The sequence below is a fragment of the Oryx dammah genome, unplaced genomic scaffold (genome assembly GCF_014754425.2).
Source record: "Oryx dammah isolate SB20612 unplaced genomic scaffold, SCBI_Odam_1.1 HiC_scaffold_27, whole genome shotgun sequence".
NCBI classification, from domain to species: domain Eukaryota; kingdom Metazoa; phylum Chordata; class Mammalia; order Artiodactyla; family Bovidae; genus Oryx; species Oryx dammah.
Window position 1 is genome coordinate 23,153,031 of NW_024070211.1, and position 7,759 is coordinate 23,160,789.

The window sequence follows — 7,759 nt, forward strand, 5'->3', positions numbered from 1 at the left end:
AGACTGTATTTAATAGTTTGCAAAATTTCTCAAATCTATTGGATTGACCAAGAAGTTTCCACAGCATCTTATGGAAAAACCTGAATGAGTTTCTTGGCCAAATCAATATTTCATAAACTATTTTTATTTTGGCATATGATAATTCAAAGCAATTCATAGCCTTTAAAAAATTCCCTGGTGGGCTAATGGTAAAGAATCTGCCTGCCAATGCAGGAGACGCAAGAAATGCAGGTTCAATCCCTGGTCCGAGAAGATCCCTTGGAGAAGGAAATGGCAACCCACTCCAATATTCTTGCCAGGAGAACCCCATGGACAGAGAAGCCTGGTGGGCTACAGTCCATGGGGCTGCAAGGAGTCAGACGTGACTGAATGATTGAGCACTACACTACAAAAAAATTATTAGAGGTGACTAGTGGCAAATATTGAGAAGAAAAACAGGAAACCCTTGTTCTAAATTGGCATCTTCTTTTGTTCAATCAAATCAGCATCAAACGTGGGATTTACTACTCAAGAGGAAAATGTCTCTTCTGACTCCATTGATTTCATCATTTTAAATCTGGTGGAGCTTTGATTCTGTTGAGCCAGTTAAGCTGTGTTCTTGGTCTTCCAGTGCTTTATCTTAATACCAGGCAAATCCATCATGGCTAGCAAATGTTTACTGAACTGAACCAAATTTATTGAGCATTCTTACGTGCATGCAACCATGCCAGGCATTGTGCAGAGCAGAATAGGCTGGTAAGGCAGCATCTCCACCGCATGTAGGTTTAGAGTCTCTTGAAGGAGATATCACTATCAGTGAAATGACCAGGAAATGGTTAAGTAGAATGAACACGTGCCGACTACTTACGGTGCTGAGTTGCTTAGCTCTCTGCTCTGGACTGTTTCTCTATACTCACTTCCTTGGTGATCTTAGTCAAGGCTTCTTATTTTAAGTAAAATTATCTTATTATATAAGGAAGATTATATTGTACAGTGTTGTGATTTAAAAAAACAGTCAAATTTCACTTATGGCTTTTAATGGCTTTAAATACCATTGATATGCTTTTGACTCTCGAATGTGTGTCTTCCACTCCAAGTTGTCTCACTTGCATCTCAAACTCATAGCCCAGACCCAACTTACTCCATGAGCAGGCACCGTCCTCCTGGGAAATGACATCACTCTCCACCTGGCTGTTCAAGCCAGAAACCTGGAGTGTCTAATTCCTCTCCTTCCCTCACCCTCCTTATCCAGTTTCCTCCAAGCCTGGCTGGCCCCGCCTCCTCTACCTCACAAATAATTCCATGGATTTTTCACATCTCTGCTGCTTCCTTCACTGCATTGTAGCCTCCTAACTGGTCTCCTGACCCAACCCGTTCTCCTCTGTGGTTACTGCCAAAAACATAAATCAGAGTCTGTCACTTATTTGAAATCCTTCACTAGAGTCTATACGTGGGTTAAAATTGGATAGAACCACACATGTGTACAAATGAATAAACGCATATAAAAATCTGTAAAGCTGAATAGGATCTGTAGTCTAGTTAGCGATGTTGTATTGATGTCAATCTCCTGGTTTTGATATTAGTCTCTTGTAAGAGCCTACTCTTGGGGGAAGCTGGGTGAAGGGTACATAGGAATCTACACAACTTCTTATGAGTTTATAATTAGTTAAAAAAATCAGATTTAAAAAAATTTGCTCAAGAATGAAGAAAGCCATTGGCTTTGTACTTCAGCAAATCCAGCTCCTTCCCATGGCCTGTGGAAATCACCGACTGCTATGGTTCCTGCCAACACTTTTCCAACTCCTCCCAATGTCATTGTTCCATCAGTTACACTTTCTCAGGTACAAGGGATTCCTGGCAGTTCCTAAGAGATAGTGAACACCTTTCTGCTGCAGGATGTTAGCATATGCTGTTTCATGTGCCTACAAATGGTATCTCCATGGCTGGTTCTTCTTCATCCCTTGGAAATGTCTTTCCTGGCACCTGACACCTATATTGGACCCCACTTGGCTCTTTTCCTTAATAGAACTCTTTGTGTTCTGTAAGGAGAGCTTGCCTAGTATTCATTGGAACATATAGCCTAGTGAGAAAACATCAGTGATCTCGTTTGTTTTACTTACTACTGTATCCTTGGTCCCCAGCATGGTGTGTGACCAATCAGTTCAGTTCAGTCACTCAGCTGTGTTTGACTCTTTGCAACCCCATGGACTGCAGCACACCAGGCCTCCCTGTCCATCACCAACTCCCGGAGTTGACACAAACTCATGTCTATTGATTCGGTGATGCCAACCAACCATCTCATTCTCTGTTGTCCCGTTCTCCTGCCTTCAATCTTTCCCAGCATCAGGGTCTTTTCCAATGAGTCCGTTCTTCACATCAGGTGGCCAAACTATTGGAGTTTCAGCTTCAACATCAGTCCTTCCAATGAACGTTCAGGACTGATTTCCTTTAGGATGGGCTGGTTGGATCTCCTTGCAGTCCAAGGGACTCTCAAGAGTCTTCTCCAACACCACAGTTCAAAAGCATCAATTCTGTATCCAATACATCAATTCAGTTCAGTTGCTCAGTCGTGTCCGACTCTTTGTGACCCCATAAATCGCAGCACGCCAGGCCTCCCTGTCTATCACCATCTCCCGGAGTTCACTCAGACTCACGTCCATCGAGTCCATGATGCCATCCAGCCATCTCATCCTCGGTCGTCCCCTTCTCCTCCTGCCCCTAATCCCTCCCAGCATCAGAGTCTTTTCCAATGAGTCAACTCTTCGCATGAGGTGGCCAAAGTACTGGAGTTTCAGCTTCAGCATCGTTCCTTCCAAAGAAATCCCAGGGTTGGTCTCCTTCAGAATGGACTGGTTGGATCTCCTTGCAGTCCAAGGGACTCTCAAGAGTCTTCTCCAACACCACAGTTCATAAGCATCAATTCTTCGCCGCTCAGCCTTCTTCACAATCCAACTCTCACATCCATACATGACCACAGGAAAAACCATAGCCTTGACTAGACGGACCTTAGTCGGCAAAGTAATGTCTCTGCTTTTGAATATACTATCTAGGTTGGTCATAACTTTTCTTCCAAGGAGTAAGGGTCTTTTAATTTCATGGCTGCAGTCACCATCTGCAGTGATTTTGGAGCCCAACAAAATAAAGTCTGACACTGTTTCTACTGTTTCCCCATCTATTTCCCATGAAGTGATGGGACCAGATGTCATGATCTTCGTTTTCTGAATGTTGAGCTTTAAGCCAGCTTTTTCACTCTCCTCTTTCACTTTCATCAAGAAGCTTTTTAGTTCCTCTTCACTTTCTGCCATAAGGGTGGTGTCATCTGCATATCTGAGGTTATTGAGCAAACAAACATGTTTAGGGTCCCAGAAAATGAAGATGTCAGTGTTGAAAAGCGCTTGAGGAAAACATTTTATAGAGTGTTGAGGTCCTTTAATGGACCAGAACTTGGTGGTCCGGAGTCAACCGATAAGAAAGTAAAGGAGAGAGAAAGAGGTTTACGCAGAAAGCCAATACAGCCCCTGCATGGGGCTTGCTCTGTTCATGAAGGCCTCAGCCGCCCTCTTGATGGGGTGAAGGTGCAGAGCACTTCCTCAAGAGGGTCTTAGAAGCCTGGGCAGGAAAGTGAACTCAGAGAGCCTCTGTGCTCCAGGGCATCAGCCTGAAAAAGAGAGAGAGGGAGAGAGAGAGAGAGAAAGAGAAGACACGGGGACCAAAGCTCTGATGGAGCAAAGGTGTTTTAATCAACATGGTGTAGGCATATATACTGTAGTTATTCTCAGCAAAGATAAAGATTAAAATTCCAGACTTACAAAACATAGGCGATCCATGTTAAAGAGAGACAGAGTTGTAAATAATCACTTTTACCATATGGTTCATAAAAAGGAAGAGGGTACTTATCACTGTACAGAAAACTAATGAAGGAAATACCTGGATTCCTCAGCCCCGGGAGAGGCTTGCCTCTCCTCTTAATTCCTGAATATTCAGGAATTAATAAGGAACAGAGAATTCCTGACAGATCCAAAACAGCACACAGGAAGCCTCTTGTTAAATGCTTCCTGACAATAGAGCTTGCTAAGATTTGAATTAATAATGAGTATCTGGTGTAAATGTTGTATTCCATGGACTACTACTCAGCATGAAGAATGAAACAACCACACAGAATGAAACAATGTCATTGACAACAACATGGATCTACCTATAAATTATCATACTAAGTGAAGTAAGTCAGAAAGAGACAAATATCATATGATATCACTTATATGTGGAATCTAAAATATGACACACATGAACTTATCCACAAAACAGAAACAAACACACAGACATAGAGACCAGACTTGTGGGTCCAAGGTGGAGAGAGTAGGGGAGGGATGCATTGGGAGTTTGGGATTAACAAATGCGAACTGTTATATTATATATGTCCACACACACACACACACACACATAACTGATGACTGTACACCAGAAACTAATACAGCATTGTAAATCAACTATCCTTCAATAACATAAATTAAAATTTAAAAATTCTATCTTCAAAATATAAATGCATAAGTACAATTCCATTTTATGTTTTATCTGTTTTGAAAATTGGCAATCTATTTTAAAACCAATTGCAGGAACTACTGCAATGTCTAATATTTTAAGTCTCCCCCTATATCATCTGAATTTATTGAAACTCATTTTTTCTGATATTTTTGTGTGGGTAAAAGGAGGGAGATGATGCATATAAGTTACTTTATTTAAATATATGTTTCTCCTTATTGAAGTTCAATATGCACATTTCAGATAATTTAGAAAATACAGAAAGATAAAAATAAAAAGAACTGTCAGTTATCCTATTCTCCAGAGATCATCACTATTCACACTTATATTTTCTTACTGCTCTATGAATAGTTCTCTACCCAAATTAGAAACATACTATATATGAAATATCATACCTTGGCTTTAAAATTTTAACATTAATAATGTAAGCAGGTTTACATCAGTAGATACTTTTTGAAAAGAGCTTTTCAAATGATAATGCCATAGTTTACAGAGTGAGGTGCACTTCAGTTTATTATTATCCAATTGGAAATTTATCCAATTTATTATCCAATTTTCTCCTTTCACAGATTTACAATGGAATGAATATCTCTGTCCACAAATATTTGTCAAAGTTTCTAATATTGGCTTAGAATAACTTTTTAGAAAGAGGATTATTGAGAACATTTTTAAAGTTCTTGATATTTGGCCCAATTGTTTTTCAAAGGAAAAAAGAAAACAAAGACACAAATCAAAATCTGCATTCCCCTAGCTATTCCTTTATTACAGAGCCACTATGGCATTTTACTTTATTCTAAACCCAAACTGATAGGACCCAGGCCATGTGAGATCCCTTCCCAGAGATATATTATGTGGGTACCAGAAGGCCTCACACTGGGGTGACCCTGCATAAGAAATGATCTCAATGCATGGATAATCCAGCCAGTATTATCCTGGCTCCTTCACATTTACTTCCTTATTATTCTAGGGAGAAGTGTTAGTATTCAGGTCTGGTTTCCTGAACCTTCAGTTGGCAAGAAAAGTGAAGGAAGTGGGTTAGTTTAAATTCCCAGGGTATTCCTTTGCATCAGTAAAAGTAACAATGTTTGAATAGATACCTGTATTTCAGCTGGGCCCCACGGTGCCTGAAGAATTTAGGGCATGATTAAAAGAGTTGAAAGGAAGCAGTGTCAAAAGACCTAGAAAATCTAGTGTGTCTAGAATGAAAACAGGATTTCAAGCCTTTGAACTTCACGTGCCATTCACAGCTGTGCATCCTGGCAGATTTGGGCCACTAGGTAAACATCTTTGGAAGAGAAGCGTTTGACCTTTGAAAACCTTTTTGCACCTGAAGGAAGCTGAGCAACTGCAGTGACAATAGGCTGACAAGTTTTCTGGAAATCAGTTTTTTTATTTTTAATGAGGTAGGACATTACTGCACAAGTAAAATGAGTATTTTTGGCTCTTCCATCTGTGTCTCAAGCACTAAGTTTCACAATTGTGTTGGCCGAACACAGTGAGAGTTTTTTTCACAGTTTTGATTGTGGCTGATTACCAACAAGTAAACAATGTCTGCGTGTGTGTGTGTGTGTGTGTACACAGTGAGCATGGATATTAGAATTATATATTCTGTAGACCAGGGAATCCAATATATCCAGGTAGGTTGGAAGTTTCTGTTCAGAGCTCTTGAGAGCCTCAGTGGTGACGAAAGAGGAGTCACTCAGTAACCTCAGAACAACAAAGCTTGGCATAAATATCCCTGTCTTCAAAGCAGTAATTCTAGTGCAGTTCTGTTCCTTTAACTCTGTATTTCCTGTTGTTCCAGAGCTTATGTGGCTAACAGAGATACAAATCACTGTGCATGTAGCATGCTTTCCTTTGAAGGAATGCTAGGGTGTAACTAATTACTAGGCAAATGGACAATTATTTTTTGAGAGTTTTTTTCAGCATGTTTGTTGATACAGTGATTAGGCTATTTATAGTAATCTTTTCAAGCAGTTTCTGCATCTTTCTTTGTGAAATAGATAAAATTCGTAGAGATTTGACAATGGGGTATAAGAGTGCTAGCTCTTTTGGTAAGAATGTGGTGCTAATGAGGGCATGATCCCCTGAAGATCAGAACAACAGTTCCAGTGGTACCGACGGAGAATTCTCATCGTCACCAGCTATCTCAGCTTGGGGTTATTCATCATCAGAGGAGCTGTATCAGTGGGAGAGGATGGTCCAGGGCAAACTTTTCCCCATCTGTGGTTCACCTCCTGGTGATGAGTTGTCTCCATTACCATCCTAGAACCTAAGGATTCTCTTCTTAGAGAAGAAAGAGAATTAACAGATTCTCATGGTGCACCCCTGGCTTTTCCTTGAAAATGCCAGGTATCAACTGGCACAGCTAACACTTCAGGGAACACATGTCATTCCCTGTGGTCACAGGAGGGAGGAAGTGACCTGAGTGGTACAGGAAGTGGTGCGGGAAGCCCTGGTAGTGCTAGTTTTAAACACACCTCCTGTCTGACAGTCAGGGGCTTGCTCTGGGCACAGCTATCACCATACAACAAGCACTTGGTCAGTATTCACTGCTGAGATCAAGAAAGATTGAAGCTGCCCTTGAAAAACCTCATCAGACCTTCCATCACCTTCCCTCCCACCCAGGCGATAATCTAGCTGGCCTGACCAACTTATGATGGAGTTGCTGCTAAGTCGCTTCAGTCGTGTCTGACTCTGTGCAACCCCATAGATGGCAGCCCACCAGGCTCCACCGTCCCTGGGATTCTCCAGGCAAGAATACTGGAGTGGGTTGCCATTTCCTTCTCCAATGCATGAAAGAGAAAAGTGAAAGTGAAGTTGCTCAGTCGTGTCTGACTCCTAGTGACCCTATGGACTGCAGCCTACCAGGCTCCTCCATCCATGGGATTTTCCAGGCAAGAGTACTGGAGTGGGGTGCCATCGCCTTCTCCGATGATGGAGTACAGGAGGCTAACAAAGGGATTTTCTGATCATGTCTTTAACTCTTTAAAAAATGTGCTTTCTAATTTAAGAGCAGAACTTGGCTTTTTCCTCTCAAGCCCTTTCCCATCATATGTATTATTATTGCTCAGAACTCTATTGTCCTAGACCTTCACACATCCAAAATTGAGGGCTGTTGAAGACATTTTTATTTATATTTTTGGCCATGTCATGAGACATGTGGTATCTTAGTTCCCTGACCAGGGATCAAACCCAGATACCCTGCTTTGGGAATTTGGAGTCTTAACCACTGAACTGG